Source organism: Sus scrofa, chromosome 9, assembly GCF_054392235.1.
Source record: "Sus scrofa isolate SSC_HxYL_T2T_F1_AM1 chromosome 9, Sscrofa_HxYL_maternal_Yorkshire_Landrace_v2.0, whole genome shotgun sequence".
Taxonomy (NCBI): Eukaryota; Metazoa; Chordata; class Mammalia; order Artiodactyla; family Suidae; genus Sus; species Sus scrofa.
This window is the reverse complement of record NC_139391.1, coordinates 100,836,290-100,863,808: the sequence shown is the minus strand read 5'-3', so window position 1 is coordinate 100,863,808 and position 27,519 is coordinate 100,836,290. Positions and strand designations below refer to the sequence as shown.

Below are 27,519 nucleotides of genomic sequence, written 5' to 3'. Positions count from 1 at the left end.
AAGTGTGTTCAACAGACATAATATTTTTCCTAGCCCAATGAAGAAATTTATTTGCTTCTCTCTGGAAATCAAAATGTCCCCTTTGGGTGACATTTAAAGTCAGATCTATGGGCAAAGTCATAGAGAAAAGCCTCTGTTGTCAATTTTGAATCATTCTGGAACAAATTTGTCCAGCTATCACAAATAATTCTTAAATTGCCTACAGATGTTTATTAAAGTAAATTATTGAATAAGTGAAATCATTAGCCTGAGATTCAGATTACTCTCACCAGTTGATAGTAGTGATTTCTACAGAACATATACAATAGATGGAAATTGGCTTTATTTATGAATGAATATTTAATGCAGAAAGAGCTAAGTCCTTCAGTTTATTAAGACTCCACAGTCCCTGAAACCCAGGATTACTTTACAAAGTGACACGGTTGAAATTTAAAGCAAATTAATCACATCAAATTTGCCTTAGCAAAACTCTTGTTTGAAAATCACTGATCACCCAGTTGTAGGCTGAGTTCATTAAACAGCTTATTGAAAATAGGGGCATAGATAATTTTTTTAACCTGAATTGTCCCTCTAACTTCTCTTCCAAGTTAGGCTATTGAGAAGTTGGAAATATTGAGGTGTATTTTTCTCAAGTAAAGGAACAGTTACATCGGCAAAATTTGCAAGTCTATTCCCCTTCTTAATATTCTTACTCTCTTCTGTGATGAATCAAACTAGTTTACTATGAATTAAACAATGAAAAGATATGAACACCTGAGAAACTAGAGAAAAAAATATTACTAATCTCTAAATAAATTAAGTGGAATTTGTTTAGCTTGACATTTGCAAATCTATGCAAAAATTTTTATCGAACTTTTTTTTTTTTTTTACTAATCTGACTTGAATCTGAAAAAAAAGAAAAAAAAGATTCAGATAAGACCACACATTCTTTCACTTTGTAAAGCTTAAAAGTTCAACGTTTGGCAAAACAGAGCAAGCACTAAATAAGTAAACTCAAGACTCATATTTTAAGGCAAGATTTTTAAAAACAGTTACTAAAATAACTTAGTTGCTACTGCAAACTCACTTGGATGTTACTCTGTACATGTGATCTGTCATAAAACATTTTATGAACAATGAACAATAAGGTCATGGGGATCATTATGGAGAAATGAATCCTATTGTTTGAGGGTTGACAGTGTCTACAATCCAGATAGGTACCATACAACTTGTGAATATGTTATGGCCATTTGAAAGTATTTGTATGTTTTTCCCAGAAGCATTCATAAAGATAGTTTGTATGACCCAGCAATCCCACTCTTGGGCATATATCCTGACAAAACTTTCCTTAAAAAAGACACATGCACCCACATGTTCATTACAGCACTATTCACAATAGCCAAGACAGGGAAACAACCCAAATGTCCATCAACAGATTATTGGATTAGGAAGATGTGGTATATATATACAGTGGAATACTACTCAGCCACAAAAAAGAATAAAATAATGCCATTTAAAGTAACATGGATGGAACTAGAGACTCTCATACTGAGTGAAGTAAGTCAGAAAGAGAAAGACAAATACCATATGGTATCACTCACATCTGGAATCTAATATATGGCACAAATGAACCCTTCCACAGAAAAGAAAATCATGGACTTGCAGAACAGACTTCTTGTTGCCAAGTGGGAAGGGGAGGGAATGGGGTGGCTGGGGAGCTTGGGGTTAATAGATGCAAACTATTGCTTTTGGAATGGATTAGCAATGAGATCCTGCTGTGTAGCACTGGGAACTATGTCTACTCACTTATGATGGAGCATGATAATGTGAGAAAATAGAATGTGTACATGTATGTGTAACTGGGTCACCATGCTGTACAGTAGAAAAAAATTTTATTGGGGAAATAATTTAAAAAAATTAAAAGAGCCCCCAAAATAAAAAAAATATAAAAAAATAAAGATAGTGTGTTGTGGCATAAATGAGATTGTGTATCTGGTGTTCTGCTGGCTCAGGTTAAGTTTCACGATGATTTCTGTCTCATTACTTTTATTCTCTAAACCTAGTGATTCCTTTTTAATTGACTCTCAGCATGGAACCTAAATAATCCTATGTTATAATTCATTAAGAATTAGTTTAAGAAGCCCTAAGAAGCCAAAGTATGCAATAGGACACTCACAAGGCAACTATGCATTTTGCCCCTGGCACTGCTCCATGGGGTGCTGGTGATGAAAGACTTGCAGACAGCAACAACCATTCACCTACCTGTTTTCCCTGTAGCAGCATGATTGATGCAAGGTTCATCTGTCACTGACCAGAGGTGTCAGTTTTCTTTCTCATTTGCAACTTGCCTGAGCTAGGTGTACTGGATCACTTGTCACTCTCCGCGACCATTTGTGCAAATAAACAAGGGTCTTTTTGTCATAAGTAAATCTATGTAAACTGTTGGGATCTTTCCTCTTTTGTTAATATCTGAAGTTTGCATGGTAAAATTCTTATAGATTTATTGTAGATCATTTTACTAGTGAGAGCTTAATATTTTTATGTTAACCTTGTCCAAAACTCCACAATTTCTGCCTCATCTTTATCAATGACAATGGAATCTGGAGATAAATAAAAGTTATATCCTTACACACATTGAACACCTGTTGTTATGTAAATTAAACAATGAGAAGCATGGAAAGAGAGAACCTATCTATAAATCTGGTTTCAAAGGAAATTATTGTTGGTGAGACTTTGTTTCAGTTTGAATGACAGGTAGACCTCATTCTAATCCACACACTGCAATGCTATAATCTTCTGTGCAAGGTCAGGAAATGGCATATAATGGAGACACCTGAAAGAAACACTCTGTCTTCCCCTAAAGGCTACACTCTCTGTATTAAATAGTCTTTCATTGCTTACATTAACTCAGTAAGAAGTAATCTGGAATTCATCAAGAATAGTTATTTGCCTTTCTGTGCAAATAAGGAAAAAGTATGAATTCCAATTATATTTTTTTCTCTAGAGGAGGGAAGAAAATGCTTATCTTTGATTTTATAGTGATACTATAAAGCAAGATAAAGAAAACAGCTGTATCAAAAAGTAAAGTCGATGTATTAAAAACATTATTATATTAATAGATCAATGAAAAATACATTAACAAGTGTACCAATTTTTTCATTTAAATTCTTTTTAAAATTTATCTTGATTCTCTCCTTTGCATATATTTAAGGTGTTAATGGTCCTGAACTTTTCCCAAAACGTAAAACAGAAAAGCATACTTCTAAAAAATTTAAAGGAACTCTATAGAGTCTTACTGCAATTTGGGGAATACTTTCTTTTTTTGCCTTTAGTCTATGTTATAATTAAGTTGGGTTTTATTTACAGATGTCAAGTGGCATTACACTAAGAATCCAAAGCGTTTACTATGAAATAAATAGTAAGACATATATCAATCACAGATAAGTTTCTGTTTGGCATTGACAAAAAGGAACAAACTTTAAGGTGACAGTTTAGTTTAGTTTCTTTTTCCATCATCTTTGTTGAGTATTCATTGATTATGCATTTCATTGTCATGCCATTCTTTTAAGTGAAGATGTATGCATAAAGGAGCTAAATGAACTGTTGTTTTGCTTCTGGGATTTTGGGGACTGGAAGATCCAGTTATTATTGCAAATTGAATGTTCCTAAAATAATAATATTAATTATAATCTTTAAACTCATCATACCAATGATAAAAATGAATATATTAAAAGCTATTTATAGCATGATTACACTGAAAAAATAGAAAACTTTCATCAGTAATGATCACGTGTTATTGTCTATTCACATTATACTTATGAAGTGTTGGGTTTTGTGCAAAACAACAATAGAAAAACACCCAAATTAAAAAAAAAAACACTTTTTTTTACACTGCTCAACAGAATTATTTGACTCTGATTTTTCCTGCCATCTGGTGGCAAGATCAAAACTCAGACAACATATATTTAACCATATTAAAAATTCATCTTATTTTCAATCTTTTAACCATTGTGAAATAAAGTATGCTCTACTTTATATGATCCCAGTAATGGATTCAATATATCCAGTAATTATATGTACAAACAAAATAAATAGTTATTTTACTAATATTAACAAATATCACCTTAAAGATTAACATGATCTTTAAAACTGTAACATAAATACTATAACATATTAAAAATAAGACTCTCAAATAAAAATTAACAATTTAGCTGGCATCATATTTGTATATCAATAGTACTGTCATTTTGTCACATCAAATATTTATCATAAATTTAATGGACAGTCTTGTATTCATTCCTTTTGATAGAGAATTGAATTTGATTAAAATATAGGTGATACTTTTAAAGCAAGAGTATACTAGAAATATGAAAATTCCCATTCATTTTTTTAAATGAATTCAATGGGTGGGATTTCTAAAGATGTTTAAAAATTCAAACAAGAAGTTCAAGATAAATATAATTATATATAAACACCAGATAAGTGAAAAACTTTGACTTCATTCATTTCAAAATTTCTCATAGAATTTTTGTACTTTATAAGAATTAATTTGTTTAATATTTTACATCTTATTGAACAGATATATTCGAACAATGCATGATAATTTAATAATTTAAAATGTTCAATAGATGCTTTAATAATAACAGATTAAAAGATGTATAAGAGATAGGGTCATACACTAAATGTTGAGTTCAGTAAAGCAAACTGAGTGACAGCAAGAGTTAACAAATTCAGTTCTGCACTTGAGGACAATTTTTTAAGAGATAATCTCTGAACTGTCATTGTGAGCAATTTTTTTCTCCTTACAAATTTGTCTGAGGCTTCTTATCAATATATCGATATGTAATTTAAAAGAAGAGTCTTAAGTTTACTACTTAAAATTTAGAACTAAGTTTGGATAATTTTTAAAAATATGACTGTAAACAACTCAAAGAAGTTATAGGTTGTCTATTTCTTAACCAAGAATAAACCATATCTTCTATTTTTTATACAGGAGAGGGAAGGATTAGAAAAACATTTAGCCAATGCAATAACCAAAATATACTCCGATTTTCATTCTAATGAATATTCTTTCTTACCTAGCTGGCAATAGGCAATGGCTGAAATAGCTTGTGAGACAGCTGAATGCTGATTCATGCAGGTCATATGGATACATGTTCTGTCTACACAGCATAAACTGAAATGGAAATTTGGCAGCTACCCAATTTATGTGATCCTTGACAATTCAGGCCTTAAAGTAGATTTAACACTTGTGAATGAGATGTCTAAATGTAAGGATGTTTGAGATGATATTCTAAAATTATTTCATGCACTTGACAACTTGTTAAGTTCTCCAATGGGGGGAAAATATTTAAAAAGAAGAAACTATCCCCTTTCTTATTTCTAACCCCTATGCTTATAAAGATGTGCTGGTAGAAGTAAATTAGATACTCAGACATCTCGGATTTTTGAGTCAAATCAACTTGGGGGCTGGAAGATGGATAAAGTCCTGTTATGGTGAAATATACTATTCCATTTTGAAGCCCCAAAGAAAACTCTGGAATTCTATATTAATACAGGAATCATTCATCAGCTTTTTTGAGCATTATATGCCATATTTTTTGATTAAGTAAAGCATTAAAGAGGCACTTTCTTCACTTAACCATTTAATTTTGAATTGGCTAGATAGGGTAATGAAAATTCTGCAATGTGAAACTAAGAATCTAATATCAACCAAGTAGGAAGATTTAAATTTTGCAAATATTTGATGTTTAGTAAACATTAATATATTGATATATGCAACAGTATGATTGTGTTTTCTATAGTAAAGCTTGTTTTAAAAAATCACCTCATAAAATAAAATTTCCTTTTTCAAAAAAAAAAATTTAAGGAATTCTCTTGTGCAATGGGTTAAGGATCCAACACTGTCGCTGCAGTGGCTTTGGGTCGCTGCTGTGGCACAGGTTCAATCCCTAGCCCAGGAACTTCCACATATCATGGGCATGACTAAAACATCAAAACAAAACAAAAAAAACCCTGAATTTTGTTTTCATACAACTTGTACAAGTAACCATGGTGTACTAGTCTTTATTTACATTTAGTATCTATATTGTCACTTCAATATTTTGTAGGGGTTCACAGACAACTAGATTCCCATTTGTACAAGATGTTACTTAGATTTTTTAACCCGCGAGCAATTTTGTAATTTAAGTCTTATACCCCCATGTGATTTGGCAAATGTCAGCTATAAGCAATGAAACCTTGATAAACAGGTCTTTAGATATCAACTTTACTGATTTGTATGTCTTACATAAAAAGCCATGAATTTTGGTATCAAAAATAAATGTGTCTCAATCCCAGATTCACCACCCAACACTTAATACCAATGAATAAATCTGACAAATAAATGCTATATCCAGCATGGAATGAAACATCAGAGGAGTAGAGAATAGAAAAGTGGCAATTTTCCAGCTTTTCCACAGTGACTTATTCCTCAGGTACAGAATACACTCTTTTTCTATTACATACAAATACATTCCATATCTATGTAGGTACGTGTGGCAGTTCTGCAGTTACCTCTGCTCTATCCAAGATGATCAAGATTTGAGTACAGAACAAACTCCAAGGAAGTTGCTGATAGTAGTTAATGACTTCAGAGATGGTGAAATATTTAATACTTAGAGGAGGGATATTCATTCTTTTTTTGGTGAAAAAACAAAAGTAGTATTTATTTTATAAAGTTTCAATTAATTTGGATACGTAGAGATTTTTTAATTGAATTTTTGTAATAACATTAAAAAAATAAAGGTAAAAATGTTTTCTTAAAGGGCCATTTCCTCTGAAGAAACAATTTCAAGTGTTCCCATTTAATGAACTGATTGATATATTATAAAGGTAAGGTAATATCATAAATAGCTGAATATCTATTTAAGGTGTTCTAACTTGAGAATACAGATATATTTCATTATAAATATGAGAAAGCATGTTTGTACCTAGTTCTCAACTTCTCAAATATATTAGCCAATTAATCAATGGGGACAAACACAATTACTGAGCAAACAAACCAACTTATGTTATATAATTATAGGAAATAAACACATTAATAAATGTAAACAAATGAGTATCGGTGAAATAAGGAGAATTATCTTGGTGAGAGACCTGGGGCCTAAGTGCACTTAACTTTTAGTCCTAGCACTTCCAACTGATTGATGATGGGAGATGACAATTTAAATTCTATGAATAATTACTAATCTTCTAAACATAGAAGCATTACCTTCACAGGAAGATTCTGAATTTGTGAAATAAGAAAGGAACACCTCACTAACCAAGAGAATGATTTTCCTCTGTAGCATCTAGGTGAAAAGAACACATCAATGGTTCATTAACATGTGCAGTGGTTTTTAATGTTGTCTCTTTTTAAAGGGAAGAAATGAATACTTTTTTTCTTTTATATTACAGCCACATCTGCAGCATATGGAAGTTCTTGGGCTAGGGCTGAATCAGAACTGCAGCTGCAGGCCTACACTACAGCAATGACAGACTGGAGCTACATCAGCAATCTACACTGCAGCTTGTGGAAATGCTGGATCCTTAACTCACTGATAGAGGCCAGGGATTGAACCTGCATCCTCTTAGACACTAGTCAGGTTTTTACCCTGCTGAGATACCACAGGAACTCTAGAATGAATGTTCTAAAAACATTTTGATTTAACTTATTATGTAACATATTGATGTCCTTAAATTGGAGAAAAAAGTTATTATTCAAGGTACCACTTTGTTAGATAAATCATGTAAATCATAGCAACAAATTGGGGTGAACATTTTACTTTTTAATTTTGATTGTATTTTCTAAAATATTCTAATAGAATTATTCATTTATCAATTTACATACTGGATTGCCCACTATGAGCTTAGAATTCTTGCTTTTTGCTAGAGGAAAGAGCCTCTAGCCTGTGGGATTCATGACTGCAAGAGTCCTCCCACCCCTCATTGACTGTCCCTCAGATTTCACAGACTTGACATCTAGTTCTTACTAAAATTCTTTGGAGTATTACGGCACTTATGCCTCACCGTACTAGCGCCTGCTTTTTCATTTTATACACACTCACATATATAACTTCACTCTCTATAAAAATCCTCTAAACACCCATTACATTTCCAACATGTGACTCATTGTCATGTTGCAGAAAGTTGTGGTTTCAGGGAAAAAACATCCTCTAAAATGTGAAATTTAGTTGTAGTTAGAAATGCATACTTATATTTCTAAACACTCTGTCAAGTATTGAAAAAAGAGTGTAGGTAGCTACTGACCCATTAAGAATAAGTATTCACACTAGATCTGTTGATACAAAAGAAATTATCCATAGAATGCTGATGATTACACTTCATTTGTGCTTTATTTCTTTGTAATAAAACAGAGAAAAGATGAGTTGCAATGTCTTAAAATACTCTCTTAAAAACCCAAGTAGTTTTTCAAACAAAATGAAAAGAACTTCAGTAACCTTTTTAGCAAGTGGACAATAAATGTTATCAACCCTAGGAGAAATTAAGGAAAGTACATGTGATTCAAGACAATGGTGCGGGGAGAGGCAATGCCAGCAGAGGAATAAACAGAGCCCGAATTAAAAATTTCTTAAAGATTTCCTTGATAATCTGAAAAAGAATTTTTGCATTCAATACAGATTTCATAATTTCATCACATAATTCTAATAATCTTAGGGAAAAAACTTTCTCTAAAATAATTAAAATTTATTTAATGAGTTAAATATTTGTTACATATAACTTCTCAAAGGCAGTATAGAGGGCTTTCAACAACCCAACAATGCTATGAATTCTAATTTTCAATATGTTAAGAGTTTTGGTTTAGAGATTTTAAAACTAATTTAAAGAAATGTATTATAATCACAAATTGAAAAGCAAGTAAAGTAATGGGAAAGAAGTTTGGCTTTGCTGCCTTAACTCAGTAGATTCAGAAATTAGTAATAGAGTGTTATCTTTGTGTCTGAACTTAAGTTTGGGGGCATCTTCCCAAAATTTGATAAAACATAGTAAGCTATAATTTTCTAATTATCAGAAAGAAATTAAAATGAGAAAGAGAAATAATAATAGTAATAATCACTTGGGATGAATTTTATGCAACTTGCAGGCTATTCTGCATCCATTTTTCTTGCATCTAATTATGAAGCAAAGATTATTACCTCATTTACCCTCAAATCTCACTATTTGGTAAAATTAAGGTAAACAGTCACAATGTGAAAGTTTCATAGCCTTTGCACTGTTCCCAGTCCACTTGGTAATTCAGATACCAGCAAAACGAATTATAATATGCTGTCTCATTTGATCAGTGTTTTAGAGTTTACTCAAAGCTTTATTACATGCTACCCAACTTAAGACACACAAAACTCTGTGGATAGACAGGGTAACCCCCCCCCCCCCGCCTCACAGTCCCCATTCAAGAGTAAGGAAGCTGAAGCTCAAAAAGGAAGTATGAGTAGGAAGTTGAGAAGCCAGAGATTTAGTCTTCTGGTTTCAGGTGTTATTTGTGACTCTTTGCAACTGATATCCAAATATACCAAAGTGGAAAACTGAGTCACATAAGCTTCACTGCAATGCCTACCCTCGCACACTCAGATGGCCTTACATTTCATAGCAAGAGAATTCTCAATACAGGCAATTGAAAAGCAGGCTTATTTATTCCTATACTTCTAAAATACTTTTCTTTTTGTAAAATAATTTTAGCATCCTAAATAGAACCTTAAAATTCACAGAGTATATGTCATTTTTCTTGTTAAGAAAGTATAATGTGCTTCAAATTTACTTCATTCTAAATGCTATGTAATAGACACAATGTTGTATATATGGGATGTGAAATGAATTGCAGATTAAATATGTTGATAAATGTTCTTAGAAAGCAGTCTGCAGCTGCCTTATCTTTCATTTACCTCCTTAGAATTAGATTCTTATGTTCAATATGTTTAAACACTCAAAGAGAGCAAAATTTCAAGCATCTCCACTGAATATCCTGTTGTGTCCCACCAGGAATGACACACTAACAGAATATAAAGAAGACGGGATTTAACTGTTGTAAAATAACAATGTAGCCCCTTGCAAAGAGCACATTTTTGGTGGATAATTTTCCATCATGAATATGTATTTTTACACAAATACTTGGAAAGCAGCCATTTTTACAGCTGTCTTCACTTCTTTTAAATAAAGAAAACTTTGGATGCATAATTTAGGGTGCTTATGCATGAATAGATAATATTTTTTGTATCATAATCAAGCATAGGCCATGAACAAATAATCAAGATATGTGTTTTCTCTATCTTCCCTCATATGATGTGTAGACCTTTAGGCAACAAAATAAAGAGCTTTGAGAAGGGATAAATCTACTTTAGAATATAAAACTATTAATATTTACCTAATTTGAATACCATTAGAGTGGAGTCAACTCAAATGGGAAGACAACTAAACCAAACAGAGGAAGTGAATTTGTTTCATATTTATAAAAACCAAAGTTATGATTAATTTTGTTCTTTGATTATAATTTCTCACTTAATTCTAGGTTGTTCAATTCTTTCACTACTTATAAGTTTACAATCTTGGATACAAAGGGCAGTGTTTCAATAGTAGGATTTGGAGGTTTGAAAATTCTACTGCCTGAGCAATACTGTTAAAATCTTGTGGTATTCAGACATTTTGACATTTCTTTTGATGCTGAGTTATCTTTTAGGTAGGTTTTTATTTTCTAAAGTACTAGTGATAGTTAATGTATCTTAATTGTTCTCTCTTTCCATGAGAATGTAATGTCTTGTATATGAAAAGCACCTTATAACTTACAGAGCATTTTCCTATGTGGTATTAAGCATGGACATGTTATATATTGAACAATTTTTTTTCTTCACAAAAATATACCCTATTACTGAAGCATTCTGAGGAATTAGCAAAAGATGTATGGTCTGATTTTCAGCTTATATTACGTTTCAAGACACCATTGCTGCAATATTTTATATTGCAGCATATGATTCAGGGGTTCATATTAATAAAGCAAGAAGAAATGACAAAATTTTACATATAGCAACTGTGACTTCTGGAGTCTTCCCAAGGAATTTTATGTAAAGAAGCCAAACTAACCCTGAAAGAATGTGAGGAACTAATTTTCCATGATCACTGACACTGACACTAGCTCTACAGGATCATTAAAGACTCTTATTGTTGAAATTAGAATTGCTATGGTCTATTTTTTGTCTGGCTGGCTTCCTTTAAGTCACATTTATTCTTCCTCACAGTCTGGCATTCTTAATTGTCATGTTGCTCAGACTTTTATCTTGAGTGGATCTGTAATAATCACTGTCCCTTCTAAAGCCGAAGCAAGTTACCGTGCATGGGTGCCTACCCCACTCTAGTAGAAGAGTTTATGTTTATGGTACACAGTCAGAGTGGACCCAAGATAAAAAGGACAAGAGGGTTCTAGAGGGGAAAAAAAAATGATTGAGACAGAATCTCTTTTGTATGTTTGCATAGCAGCTATTCAATTCACAACCTCCCAAATTAAAATTGACATCTTTGTTTCTTTCTGGAGACACAAGAAGTATCTCTGAACTAGTCCACATAGGCTACTAACCTTGCCACTTTTATTTTCAAATGTCCTCTCTATAGGAGCTTCTCCTTTCCTCTTACAGTTTGAAATTTCCTGCATCTTAATACATATTCTGTCAATATTCCAGTCTCTACAATTTTCACTCAATCTCTGCTTTGTATAGACATCAATCTTTCTGAATTAGTAGTTTAACTCTTTGTTGCCCATTTTTATCCTCATTCCTCAACACATGGAATCTGCACTCTGCCTCAACCACTGTAAGGTAATCATTCTTGAAAAATTTACCAGTGACCTCCACGCATTCAAATTTTATAACCACTTCAAAATTTTAAACTATGTAAGCTTGGAAGCATTAGACTTCATTGACCCCTATTCCTTAAAATTTTACCTTCCGAGCCTTCTCATTGCATTGTTACAATTGGTTAATGTTCCATCCATGAATTTTCTGCTTGGAATGATGTTTCCTCTGTGTTGAACATGTTCAAAATCTAAGAATCAAATCAAACTGAACTTACATAAAACCTTCTCTCCCTTCCTCTATGTGGCCCCCAAATATTACACTTACTTATATTAATAACATTATTACAAAATAGTTATATACCTATTTTCTCTGTAGATTATATGTGTCCCTGGTACTTTTCCAGAGGCTAAGATCAATACTTGATATATAGTAAACAATAATTGGTAATTACTTAATTAATTACTGGCAAGTCCTGGGTATGGCTGGTGAACTAGAAACTTTCATCTCCTTTTAATATCATTTTCCATTAATATATTCATATTCCTAGGTTTCCTTACTTTAAACTCTTATAAAATAAATGTAACTTAAAATTTTTGAATAAGAGACAAATTAACGGAAATAATAGTTTCCACTTACTGAATTCTTAACTTCATAATAACCTTGACAATAAAACAAATGTCCACTTATGATGGAGAATAATAATGTGAGAAAATAGAATGTGTAAATGTATGTGTAACTAGGTCATCATGCTGTACAGTAGAAAAAGAAATTGTATTGGGGAAATAACAATTAAAAAAAGAAGAAAGTAAAAAAAGATAAGCGTTTTAAAAAAATTTAAAAACTACAATAATAAAATAAAACCAATGTCCCCCTTCCCAATTATTTAGCTCCATGTTTTCTGTTTTTATAGGTTAAACTCATAATATTTTAGATGAATGAAGCTAAAATATATTTAAAATCATTGCTAAATTATCTTTGAGGCTACTTTTAGATGTGATATCATATAATCAACCATTGACTTTCTTTTCTCCTTTTTATAGATATTATTTATAGGTATTCTCATGCATGCTATTGCTTAATAAATAAATATAATTTTCATTTTTTATTTCTAATATAGCCTTGATTCACACTCATGGATAATTTCCAACTACATGTATTTATCTGAAACTTACAGAAAGATATCAAACTCAGGATACTAAAAATAAAATACTGACTTCTCTTCATTTAATTCTTATTACCCAAAACCAGAAAATTGGAAAAGTCATAAACTCCTCATTTTCTTTATTCCACCAAGTGTTCCTGAGTTCTATATTCTACCTCATACATATCTACCAGATCTATCCCACCCAATTTGGCTACTGATTTCATTACAAGCATTAACATTTCCTTTGGAAGATATTAAATAGTTTCTTAAATGACAGCCTCTAATTCCTTCCTCTTCCCCCAACACACTTGTTCAAGCCTCGGCTCAAAACTATCTGATCATATTTCTCTCCTTAGAATGAATTCCCAGTTTATCTAGAACATATTTCATAGCTTGGCATAGCTGCTAACACTACAAAAATTAATCACTCACTGTGTACCATTCACTTCTTTTGGTGCTTTAATGTTAAACTAGTATTTGAAACAAAGTTTGCGACATCAAAAGAATTCAGTCTCCCTTTCAAAAACATTTGTCATGAAGTTTTTATTTTCCTGCCCATGAAAGGAAATTCTGTCAAGCCCATAAATTCTCTGTCCTTTAAATAAAAGATAGCTTTTTTATTTTTTTATTACTCAATGAATTTATTACATTTATAGTTGTACAATGATCATCACAATCCAGTTTTGTAGGATAGCTTTTTAATTACCTTAAATCACAAAGCACAGCCTCAATTTAGAATTAGAATATATTTCTCCATCTAATGTGAACCTGACATGACAACAGATCTTCCAACTGCCAGCCCAGGTCAGCTGGAGGCTGGGGGGCAAAACTCTACCTTAGATCCAAAAGATGACTGCTTTGACTGGAGTGCCTTTGTGAGGGATTCATATGTCCCCAGCTGGGACCCTCTCACCTGCAGGCCCCCCTCAAGGTTTGTGATGATGCAAACAGTACTACTTTATCCCTTATTCTCATGAAAACCAGTGCCCACAGGTTGACAACTACTCTTTTTAATAAAATGTCTTCATAAACTCTCCTCTCTCTTTACACTCAGCAGATAAAAAGTTTCAACGTGTCAACAGTTTCAAAGTACTACCAGTGTTCAGAAATTTCCTTTAAAAATGTACTTACAGTGATTTGGTACTTCAATTAGCAATTTGGCACTTTTCAGTTTTTGACTTGTAGTTTTGACCTGAGGCTTCAATTTTAGTATGAATTAGTTTACTCCTTAAGCATAGTTCTATGAAAGAGAAATCTAATCACCTTTGTGCACACGTAGAAACGAGGTTAAGAGGTGTTAAATACACCTGTATAATTGCAGACCCTGAGCACTGTACAACACAGTCCCTCATGAAATTCCTGTTATGGTCTGGCCTCTATCTTCTTTTAAAGCCACTTTCGCATTTTCAGTGCATTCCAACATCATTGACCTTCTCTTGACCATCATTGACCTTTTTCACTAACCAACTTGTCCTCACTCCTGACTTCACGTAGACCATTTCTTTACCAGAAATGGCCTCCCTCTCTCCTTTCTTTGACAGTGATTACATGCTGAACTTGAATTTATTCAAGACAGCTGCCTTTTTTTTTTTTTTTTTTTTTTTTTTTAAGGGCTGCACCTGCAGCATATGGAAGTTCCCAGGCTAGGGGTTGAACTGGAGCTGCAACTGCTGGCCTACGCCACAGCCACAGCAACAATGGATCTGAACCACCTCTCAGAACTACACTGCAGCTCACAACAATGCTGGATACTTAATGCACTAAGCAAGGTCAGGGATTAAACCCACATCCTCATGGATACTAGTTGGGTTCATAACCTGCTGAACCACAACAAGAATTCCTAGACAACTGCTTTTTTAGACTGCAACAGAAGGCTGAAATCCTTCCTTTAACATGATAGCAAATAACAGTATTATGTTAATATTTCCTATTCTTTAATAATCTGATTGCATTTCTCTCTCTCCTGCTAAATCCCTGAGTCCAAAGCAGTTTATACTCTACTCATCAAGCACTAAAGGAAATGTTTGTTGATTGAATAAACAATAGACTCAACATAAGCTACCACTGGTGTTACGAGATTTTTGTAAGAATTCTGAGAGAAGAGTAAATCTTTGGAAATGATCTAGTCCAACAAACTCATTTAGGAGTTAGGAAAATTTAGGAGCACAGAGGAAAAGAGGGGTTACACAGTGGAGGCACCCAATCTGCATTTTCAATCTGGAACACTTTTTTCCTCCAAATCTTGGGAGTTTCTTCATTCCTTATTAGACAAAGCTTTCAGCAAAGTCATGTGGCACAAAGCTAGCATGCAGAACCCTCACCTTCATCTTTCTAAGATCTAGCAGATGTGACCAGGCCGTGCCAGGACCACCTGGGAGTCATTCCTAAGTGGCAAGTCTGTCTCACTTATTTAAAGGTTATAACTACAATCCACAGCAGGTGCTTAGTTTACTGCATTTAAGGTCATTACAAAGGCACTTTGCTAGGTTCTTAGATGTAATGAAGCTTGGATCCTTATTTAATGTTCATATCACATTAATAATGTTAACCTGCATTGCTCCCTCCCTTTGTTTTTATCAACTGTTTAAGTCAATGGTTTTCTGTTATCTGTAACTTTTTTTAAGGCCTTTCTACAGAAAAGGTATAAATTATAAATGAGTAAATGAATGAAAAAGGTATGCTACCAGTTAAAATGATTTAAAAATTAAAACTAGGAAGAGGGGCAAAGAGGTTTTTTACCTTCATGTTCAGTACAGGCTGGTGCTAGATTCCAAGGTTTTTCTAATAAAGATTTATGACTACTGAAATTACAACAGAGTAGTTTTGCTTTCTTTTCTAAAAAACTGCCTCCCTGCAGTAAAATGCTCTTATCTTTGAAAAAGCTAGGTCAGCCTTAGTGTTAAATTTTGCTAGCTTTTCAAGTATTGATTATGATAATATTGATGCACACACACATAAAAAGCATAGGTGGTGATCTTTTTTTTATTTTAATTCAGGAAAAGTAAAATGGTCAAAATTGAAGAAAATGTTTTGAAAAAATTTTGACCTGGAGAAGGTAGAGGAGTGGTTATTTCTTTTAAAAAATAGAAATAGAGTGACCTGAAAAGCATACCACATGTGTTAGAAAACTAATGCCCATGGTTTATGTATTCATATTTTGAATAATAAACTTTCTATCCTCCTCTAGGAAATGGAAAATTGTGGTTGTGTATATGAATGACGTAATATTACTTCCCGTCTTGGGAGACCTTTGCTCTTGTTAGGGCTGCTATCCCATTCGACTATAACCTTGTAATCTTTAAAGAATGTTTTTGGTCATGGGCCTTCACCTTCCAGTGATTTCATCCAGATACACTTTCCATAGACTTTACTGGTTTAAACAGAAGAAAAGAGTAGACCATCTGAACAAAATAAAATGTCACCATTAAATTGGTTTTTGTAGCTTAAGGTACAGTGTAATGATATTTTTCCAGCAGCTGCTTTCAGTTGGATTTAAAGTTTAGAAAAAGTTTTGCATCTGATACAAAATAATAAAGTACAGGTTACCTTACTTCCTTCTTTTGTGTCCCAAAACATGAGGAAAGTTTTTGTGCTTTAACATGGTTAAGTGAGGATCATTAAAAAATTTTTTTCCTGCTGTTAAGCCAAATGATTGCCCTCATGTGCTAAATGGGGTATATGTGAAAAGTGTTTTTGCAGAAAGTAAAAGCATTTTTCTAATATGGGTAAAACTTAGGTCAATTGGTATGACTTCTCTCATACAATTGATTCCTTTTTTATAGTAGTTTAATTACTTATGTAAAATGAGATGTCTTAGTGATAAATCTGTTGTTATACCAAGAAGCAAGGAGTTCTTTCATATACTCACAGTGATTAATTTTATTTCCCAACCATGCTGATATTTGTTCTATTCATGAACAATATTAACTTTAGAAAAACACGAATTTAAAAATAATCTGTAATAATAGTTACCTGAGCTATTAATCTTTTCAAAAAATGAATAATAAAAAGGGGTTTAATGAAACAAAAACATTAAATATTTAAACAAAAATTAAAGTAGAAAAGCTTTCTTAATGTTTTAGATTAGCACAGTGAATGTTTACCAGTTACTAAATTTACTGCTATATAATCTAATAAAGAATGGGAAGAAGAGAAAAAAAAATCATTTGGAGATTCCTTAAGTGCTTGGGATTCCATTATTGTTTCAATTCATTAAAAGTTCATAAATGTTTTATTGTATCCATTATCAGAAGTTTCAAGGTCAAAATTAAGTAACAAGAAGTTTATTTCTTGTAAACAATGTTCTTAATAACCCTTTTGATTTTTCTTTAATTTTGCCAAATTTGCATTCCTAATCAAAAATAACATTTATTCAAGACTAGATCTAGGCTGTGATAAAGCATTTGAGGAAACATAAATGATCCTATTGTCAGTAGAAGATAGTAACAATTGTGAAATAGTGCCAATAAATAAAAAAAGAATTAAAAAAAAAAAAACTACTCTGGAAGGTGAGAAGATGGGCAAATCAGACTGGGTGAGTCTCACCTTACCATGACCCAGTGATTTAACTTAAGTACAAAGCACCTGCATTTAAAAATGAGACTGTCAGTTTATGCTGAAAACCTGAGTCTTCTATACAGATAATAGCTAACAATTATTTGCTTCTGTAGGGTATACAGCAAAGTTTGTATACAAATTCAGAACTCTTTCTCCAATTATCTTTTAATTTTTTAAACACTTCTTATTTAGCAATATTCCTTAGTGAAAACTTGAGAAAAGTGCTATAGGAATAAAAGAAGGCCTGTCCTAAACTTGTCCCCATTCACCTGTTTGGCTGCCTGAGAAAGATTTGAATTTTCTCTCCTTCAAGATTGTTCTTGACATCTTTTTTATAATTGGATTTCATATATGAAATTATTTGGGTCAGAGAGAAAAATAGATTATGATTCTCTATTGGCTAGCAAACAGTCAAGATAGGAACACTGAGAGCAGACAGAGGAAGAAAAGAGAGAGAGAGATATGTCCTTAGTTTAACAGGCCTGTTAAACTACTTAAAGCAAGTAGAAAGGCTAAAATGGGGATTATGACATTCCAGCAAAAACTCTGAAGTTCATAACCAGCAACACACACACACACACACACACACACGGTTTTCTTAAGCCAAATAGACACTGGGATTCAATCGTTTCCCCTGTCTTTTGTGATGTTTATTTTCTGTCCTAAGCATAAAGTATTAATGCTTGTGAATGGCTTTGCAGGCCACTATGTTATTTTTTTCTCCAACAGTATTTCTTTTTAATAATCAGGATGACTACTCTACACACCATCATTCTGAAAAGCTAACATTTTTCTGACTCATCAGATTTATACCTCTCTTATTAAACAGATACACAAAGCTTTAAAAGGGTGCAAGGAAACCCTAAAGGAAGCTCTTTAGGTGTTTAGGTTATACTTGTCAGTATAAGATTTTTAATAAAATATTGGAATTGTTGCTTAATGTCAATATTTCTCATTTTTCCATGGCACAAAGAAATAAATAGATGCACTAAGAATCAAAAGACCTTGAAATCTACAGTGATGTTAAAGAAGCAAAGCTTAGGTTTGTAGGACAATAATTCCAGTCTTTTGAGGGATAAAAATAGATTGTGTTAGCAACCTATCCCAATGGCTTTATATCCTCATGGGGATGAGAGAAAATGAAAGCGTTATGAAACCTAGACCTGGAATTGCTAGAGTGCAACAAAATCCCCAATTCCCCCAGCCGAAAAGAGACAGTCTAAACCATCCATATTTCTGAGCATGGTTTTTTTTTTTTTTTCCTGGTTTCTAGGGAAACATGCTTTTATACCTAAGGTTGACTTGGGAAATCCTTTTTTTAGATCTCTTGTTCCAATAAAAATTTGCTGCTTCTAATTGTGAACAACACATTAGGAATAGTGATCCTCCAAAAATCATGACTCTCATTTTTTTTTCCCTTAGTATCTTAGGTTAATGCCCAGGATTATTATTAATTGTGCTGACTTGACACTGATTTCCACTAAATTTAAAAGAGTTTTAAGAGACTAACTCAATCAACAGTAGTGGATAGCTCCGGGGATTACTTAACTTCAAATTGAGTACCCAGTCTATAATAAATATTAATATATATGATAGTAATAGAAAAAAAGGCATATGTGAATATATATATGTGCTTCTATGTCCAGATAAGTGAAATCAAGAGAAATAGTAACATTTTTCATGAATGAAGGAAAAGTTAGCTTAAAGTCAAAAGCTACAAAGAAAAGTATGACCGGCATTGTTCCGTTTCCCTATTCCAATACCTGTTTCAGCAATAGGCAGAAATTTTGAGAAAGGCTTTGGACTTTGATGGGATATAGATCAGAGGTAAGGAAATGTTAAAGTAAATCTCTAGACATTGAAAGGCAAGGAAATTTTAGCATAATATGGATTATTTGAGAAATAACTGAAAACTCACTGCATTTTTTACTGGTCAGAAAACAGACTCATATGCCAAAAAAGGTTCACATAATACAGTAAGAGGTAAACTCAGTCAGAAATCAATATTCTACTCTGAAACTTTTACCATGACCTACTTTACCAGATTATTTCAGGGGAACATACAGTCACTAACCAAGGCTACAGATGAAGTCATATCAATAAGGTTTTAACACTAGAAAGAGCAAAAATCGCAAACAGAGTGAAACATTGGCATTCGACAAGTAGTAATATTCCCTTTCCCAAAGGGCAGATAATATAATTAATTAACAACTTTTAATACTGATATCAGCTTAAAGCAACACCCGTATGTTGGTAATACAGTCACTAATAATGAGAGTGGCAGTAAGACAGGTATTGTATATTGGTGTCACAAAACTGGAGTTTGGAGTTAGACAGGTCTGAGTCTGACTCACAGTTCTGCCAGTAACTCTAGATATGAACCTAAATAATTTACTTAAACTCTTTGAATCACCATTTATGTTTTCTTCATAGAGATATTGTTTAGGTTTAAAAATAAAAAAATAAACTATTTGCACACATACTAGACTGTGTTAACATCTTATACATAGAGTTAAGCAGAGTATCCTATACCTGCTTGTGAAATATTAATTTCCTCCCCCTGAAGATTTTGACATTAACTTCTGTGTCTAATCACTTTATTTTCCATAATATTAATTTAAAAAGGAATAAGATAATAGGAACAAAAAATGGGTTAAGATTAAATGTGATCCAGGAATAAATCCTAGTATTCCATATATTTAAGTCAAATATAACATGTATTAATTACTATGAGAATGGATGGAAAAAATTTCCAATCATTCAGACTATAAATAAATTAAAACAATTTTAAATCATAAATAAGAGCCCTAACACTATGAAAATTATCTTAAGCATTGGTTCTAAGAGGAATTTTTAATAAAAAATTATAAGGACAAATACAATTGCAAATACTCACTGAGTCAGGTCAATGAGTCATAGTTCTACTTCCCATACCTTGACTGAAGGAAGAGTCTGGATTCCTGAGATACACAAAAGTCTGGATCTTGTTGGAGACCAGGATCAGTTCAAAACCCTATAAGGCTATGTGTGTTCCATCACTACAACAACAGCTCTCAGTCTCATCTGCTAGCAAGTGGGAAAATCCTAACTCTCACTTTCTTTATCTCGTGGCCTTGGAAAAAGTTTCTTTCAGATTTCTGACTATAATTCTAAAAATGATATGATTGGAGAAAATAAATGAGCTAAACTTGAACTTTTCTTGCTAGAGGAAACAGTCTTCCCATGTTTTAAGTTAAAAAAAATGGATGAAAGATACAAATTGTGTTTATGCTGAAAGTAGCACCATGTAGAAAATGCACCTAGAACAGGCCTTCTTCCTGTCTGGTGAAGGCGGTCACTGAGATAGGTGAAACTACAGCTTGTTATTTTCAAAAAGGCAGGTTGTTTCCCAGACAGTGAAAGGATTACAGGAAGCACAGGTGAGAAATTCTGCTCTTTACCCAGATTGTACAAACTTCCATGCGTGGATAGGTGGGATTCCTCCACAGATGGTTATACCAAGGACTGCTCTTTTCTTTCCAGGAAATATTTGAATTCATTTTGAAATGAGTACAACTATTCCTCCTTGTAGCAGCATTTACACTTGACATTTTATCCTGTAGGTAGGTGTAATATGGAATAGGACTTTTTTTTCCCTCCTCAGGAGGGTGAGAGCTGGTGAATCCAGAACCCAAAGAAGAGAAGAGAACTGAACTATTATTATTTGGCACTTATATAGTGTGTTTCCTCTGAAGAGGGCGAGGCACATCATAAAATGCTAATTAAAAGCCAGTGTTCTTCAGTAGATCCCTAGAGATGGCAAGTACAGGTGATGATCTTTACACCCTCACTTCTACCCTGGGGGCAAAAGCCCCATTGACAGTAAAAATTGAGACAAAGTACAAAGGACCAGTGGGAATGAATGTTTATATTGGCTCATAAAAATTGTCCCTCTATTTAAGGGGATCTGAGAGCTTTGGAGAAATGTGAGAAGTTTAAAAAAGGGAAAGGGAATGGGGAAGTGATGTAAAATCTTTAAAGGAACAAGAGAAGGAAATTGAGAGGATGAAGAAAAAAGAGTAAAACATCTGTGACATCATTTTTCTTCCAAAAGGCCTCAGATGGGCTAGAGGCGCCAGAGTTCTCAACCCCACACCCAAGAGTGCTGGGTCCCAGGAGTGCTGGAGCTGGGGTGGAGAGGAGTGGGTACAGCCCCTTTCACACTCCCTGGTGAAAGTATATTTTTACAATGCACATTCAAGCTGAAATTTTTTTGCAATGATGAGTTGTTACACAGTCAGAATCTGTTTTTGCAGTTGGTTTGTTTTTTATGTCTGCTTGTGTGTTTGTTTGTTCATTTGGTGTGAGGGTGTGTGTGTGAATGTGATGATAAGTTAGGCTGTTTCTCATCATTGGTTTGCGGGTGATGGTGGTATGTTGACTTGCTGTTTTAAGGTTGAAAACCCCATATGAAACAGATAACATTTTCTTAAATTCCTTGCTATTTAACATTTGAAAAAAAAATCTCAGGTGAGAATACACAGTCATACAGATGTTCAAACAGACTTTACTGGGTCAAGAAGGACACTCTGACCTAAATATTTTATAGATAAAATAAGATCGAAATGAATTTCAATAACAATCTTCAGGGAAGAAATTCACATAAAATGCAAAGTGGTATTTTAGTTGAGAAGTAGGAGGCATCCCTACTTCCTTTATTTTGTTCTCGACCTTTTAGAGTTGAGACAATACTTTGTTAACTGTTAGGTGATGCACTCAGAAATATGGATTTACTTATAGAACTCCTAATTACCTGGGCACTCCTTCCTGTTCTCACATGAAACACTAAGGTCAAAGCAAGACAGTTTTCCTCCTTATTTCTCCCTATAGAATAGCCTCTGCCCTTTCAGTTTTTTTCTAAAATATTTCAGAATTAATTTAATGGATTGCTTGTTCTGTTGGAAGCTTTATCTCTAATTTTAACACAAATCTAGGTTAAAATTCATTTTGGAAAAACATGCAAATAAAACCAAATTTACAGAAAAGAAAATATTCATGATAGCAGTTCTTGATTTTCATAAAAGTTTTATATCTCCTTAGAACCTGAAGATAAGGTGAAGAAAGTTAAAGAATCATATAATTATGTCTCAGTTCTTCTAATGAGCTAACAACCAGGTTAAGATCTCCCAAATAATACAATAGAGTGATAAAATTTTGAGGTTAGCTTTATTAAATTAGACTGACAGTATTTAATTGGAAGAATTAAATAATCTGACAAATAATATGAATGTCTAATATATGCAAGGCATTCAAGTGCCCAAGTGAAAAGATAAAAATAATAGACAAATATAAATTTCTCTTTTTACTGATATTGCATATATTGTTTTGCTGTTTAAATACTTAACTGTTAAGTTATTAGAAACGTGTTTCTCATGCAAACTGATAACCAAAAAATATTACAGTAAAGGTAGAAAAATACACAAAAGAATTTACATTTATATGTATTCTAGGCTCTTTAAATTTACCCTAAGAACCTAATTAAAAATACTAACTTGCATGATATACATATGATTTCATTTGCTCTTAATTGTGTTATCATAAAATTAACCATCTCTTCTAAATTGGAGACATGGCCACAATGACCAATTATTCCTAACAAAGTTCTGCAGGAAGAAAAGTTAACATTTTAATCAGTTTTTCTGTACTCAGCCTTATTATAGCATTTAATATTCATATTAAAGGAAACTTGTATTATTCCCAGTTGTTCTTCAGCAAGTAAAAAACATTCTAGAACAGTATCTGCCACCTGTTTATGAAAAAGAAATAATTCAAAAACACATCTTAAATATGTTTATCGACAATAGCAGTGACCTAAAATATTCTTGAAATAACAGGGGTCCTCAAGTAATGTTACTCAACTAAATAAATGTCTACATTAGAGAACCCACTCTGCAATGATGAAGGACAGAAATTTACTTCCAATCGTTAGCTTAAATTCTGAGCTAGATCTGCATATATTTTTCATCACTTTGTGTGAAAAGAATGTTAATACATAAAGATACATCTACGCTATTTATGATAGATAGATAGATAGATAGATAGACAGACAGATAGATAGAGGCTTGGGGGCTTGGAATATACTAAATAAAAAGTTGAACAGTTCATTCATTAGCACAGTCTTTGGATATTTGTACCTCCAAGAGTATTCTCAGGGTCATGAGAGAACAAATGACAAAAATGCTAAAAGTGAAATAAACACATGGAGAGTAATTTCTGTGAAAGCTATTGATTCTCAAAACATGTGGTCAGTATTGGATTCCATCTGTCTTTGTGGAGCTCCTTCTGCCTGGGTTCTCTTGCCAAGTCCCCTCCCATTATCACCTTCCTTCTCAGTTAGGTAACCTTATATTCCAAGTGAACAGCTAACCAGTTGAGGTTGAGGTAACATCTTTTTAGAGTTGAAGTCATAATGTTACAGCGGTTTCTTTTTCCAGTGAGATTTCACATTCCTTAAAATATACCTTCAGATGCTGTGGTAAAGGAGACACTCCCCTGCCCTCAGTTGCTCACACCTTCTCTCCTGTCAGTTCCCTCTGGGACTTAGAGCAAAACCTAGCACTTTGGCAAATCTAAAAATAATCAGTCTATGAGTATGAGGTTGCTTTCCTGGATATAGAAAGGTGCTCTTTCTGCCTCCTCCACCTCAGCCACCCTTTCACAGGCTACTCTACCTCATCCTAAAATGCATTATGTTCAGAGTACAATGAGAATTACATTGACTTACTTGTTTTCCTCCCAAAGATTGAGCTTGTAAAACATAATTGCATATAAAATTACACACAAAACTTTTTGCAACTTTGTAATATTATTTTACTACATTTAGAACTTGTGAATGTAGGTCTTGGCAAAAAAAAAAATGATATAAAAGAAACACATAATTAATTGGAATACATTAACACAATATTTTGCTTATTTCCAATAACATGTAAGTATTATTCCAAATAGTTTTTGGGAAACACTCAAAAGAAAAAAAAATACAAATTTTGTAGACTACAAAGGATTATGAAAATGGGTGGTATTATTTCAATAAAATGTGTTATAGCTATGGACAAGAAAATTTATAAAAACAAATCTAAAGTGTTATGTTTAAAGAAACAAAATCCATTTATTCTTCTCCCTTTGTTATTATCTGAAACTGAATAGAAAATATTTCAGGCAGTCACTATTCCTAAAGTAATTGGTTGTTTTCTTCATGGCTGGAATTCGTATTAAATAAGATTTTAGCAACTATAGTAAAATGTTATTTATTTTTCATAAATTTGTGGGACTAACTCAGAAGTAAAATGTGATAATCTGGTGATTATTGACCTTATAAATGGTTCTTTTAAAAAAGTATTGCCTTGCCTTTTGCTCCTCAAATATATCCTTATTATAGACTTCAAGTCCCCTTCAAGGCGATTAAACTCAAAAGCCTCTAGCCATGTCTCATTGTAATGCCCCTTTGCCCACCTTGAACAACCAGGACTGAATACTGCCTACTAGGGAAAAATGTCAGTCATTCCTCACCCCATCTCTGTATAGTTCCCCATGCAAATAAGTTATCCTACCTGAAACCAATAAGAAGATCAAATATGCCCCATACAGAAATCGAACAACACTCAGCCCTTACGCACAGCATAGGGGGCTGGGGCAGGAGAAATTAGTGGGTCTGGGGCTGGAGAAACCAGTCCCTGCTCAGGTCCACAGCTTGGGGATGTAAAAACAATTGTAAAGTGAGGCAGGCCCTCTTTTTATCTGAGTGCTCTCTCTCTCTCTTTTTTTGAAAATGTACTTTCACTTTAATAAGTTTGTACAACACCTGCCATTTCAATGTTTGCTATGGCAGGACAGGCACCAAGGAAACTGCAATGCTATCATTCTGGAACAAATGCTATCATCCTAACATGCTTCTCAAAGTAATTTTCCAATTTTGCATCTTTCTTTGAACAGCTGGAAAATTAATTAGTGTTTACACAAAGAAATGGAGTCAAATGTTCTCTTTCACAATACAGTTTTTATAGCAACTCACAGAACAATAAAAACATAATACAAGATTCCTTTTCCTGCTAAAAAATGCATTCAGTAGGGTCTGCTTTGGGGGATTGTAAGGGGAGAAACCTAGGGTGCTTTAAGGTTAATGGACAGTGATTAAGGTTAATGGCTGAGTGCTTAAGGTTAAGTGCTGTATTTACATAGCTGCCAATTCTATAAAAAAAAAAAAGTCTTCAGTCTATCAATCAGATGCAGCTAATAGCCAATTAAACAGCAAATTATAGAGACTGAAGTTAAGACCCTCCGATCTGCATTTATAGGGTGGAATTGTCAATTCTCAATCTTGAAGTATTTATTGAACAGCTACTTTGTCACAGCTGTGTTGCAGAAAAGGAAGTAGAAGCCATGGCCCCATGTGTCCAAAAAGCTTAGAATCTAGCAGGAAATTAAACTAGATATGAAAATACCTCAGTACAGGTAGCTATCAAATAAATGCCATGGGTAATGTACATTTTAGAATTCAGAGCAGGGAATGTGTTAGGGGCCCTCCCAGAATGGAGGGAAGGCAATGTGGCACAACCAGCATCTGTGCACGCATGTATAACATAACTCTGTGGCAATATGACATAACCAGTATCCATATGCAGATCTGCAACTATGTAACATGGACCATCCAATCAGAATTTACAGAATGTATATTACCTTATAAGGGGGACAAAGGGACCAAAATGTAATGGAAAACTAGCTGATGTATATAAGGCAACACCTGCCAGGTTCAGGGCTCAGCCTTTGGATATGAATCTGCTGAGCCAGTGCCAGCATGAATAAGCACTGCTTCCTGAAAATAAGCCTCAGTGTCCTGTCTCTTTGTATGAGAATTCTGCAACAAGAAAGATACTACCTATCTCAAGATGTCATAGAGCGGGAAAGGATATTTAAATTATGCCTTATAATTAATGGTTTTCAAGATGCTATACCTCATTCTTTAAAAAAGTATACAACTTCAGTGTGAACATATATAGGTAATACTGTGTGCCATATATACCGCTGCACCATAGTTTAACCACTGACAGCATCAACAGTTTATCATTAATAATAATAAATAAGAAGTTCAATACATAAAATTACTCCTTTTGAATATAAGCAGAACCCTGTGGGGCCCTCATAGGTGCAAATGCCCTTCCTTATCCCCCTGGGTTGTAGAATAAAGGCTTTAACCTCCTTCACCATCCCTGAATTCCAAAGGGTAGAATCAAATAATTTCTAAATAAAAGTAAGGGAATTCGAAACAAAGAAGGAGGAATCAAGAAACAATAGTGCAGAGATTAAGCAGGGTCCTTTCCTCCTCAATGGATAAATATAACTCAGCTCTTAGGTGAGTAGCTCTTCTGCAGGAAAAAACACCCCAACCTAGGTGAAGGGAGGTAACTTGAAACTGAGCATAAGATTCCTGGCACACTCTGTTACCAACAACCAGTCAGAAGAAAGTCCCACGCTCTTCAGCCCTCTGCCTAAATTTTGCCTATAAAAATGTTTCCCCAAAAACCATCAGAGAGTTGGATTTTTTGAACATGAAACACCTTTTTTCCTTACTGTGGCCCTGCATAAACCTTTCTCTGCTCCAAACTCTGGTGTTTCAGTTTGTTTGTGGTCACTGTACATCAGGTACAAGAACTTGTATTTGGCAACACTTTCCAATTCTTTATCACATGCAAACTCTCAAGATCAAGTTAAAGCAAGGGCAACAATAACAACTACAATAGCTAGAGCAAAACTACATTCACTCACTAACTTTGAATTCAATGTAAACTTACTTAGACTAGGCACATCTGAAAAGTTTAGCCTAGTGTAAAGACTGAGATATCCGGCAGTTATCCAAGGCAAACTGCATCACTTACACCCCAATGGCAGCATGATTAATTATATAAATGAAGTTTGCTACAACAAGATTAATGTTCATCTCGGCAGTAGCCACTGGGAATGTGGAGCAGCTTCACTTTCACTCAATTA

At 33.5% G+C, this 27,519-nt stretch overlaps 1 protein-coding gene and 1 non-coding gene across 4 annotated transcripts in view; one reads left to right on the top strand and one right to left on the bottom strand.

Annotated features, from left to right (window-relative positions):
- SEMA3A (semaphorin 3A) overlaps positions 1-27,519 on the bottom strand; it is a 454,735-nt gene that overhangs the window by 416,061 nt on the left and 11,155 nt on the right. The window lies entirely within an intron of this gene.
- On the top strand, positions 696-762 carry LOC146400048 (small nucleolar RNA SNORD29). The gene has a single exon (XR_014816944.1). It is a non-coding gene; the product is annotated as a small nucleolar RNA SNORD29 (small nucleolar RNA).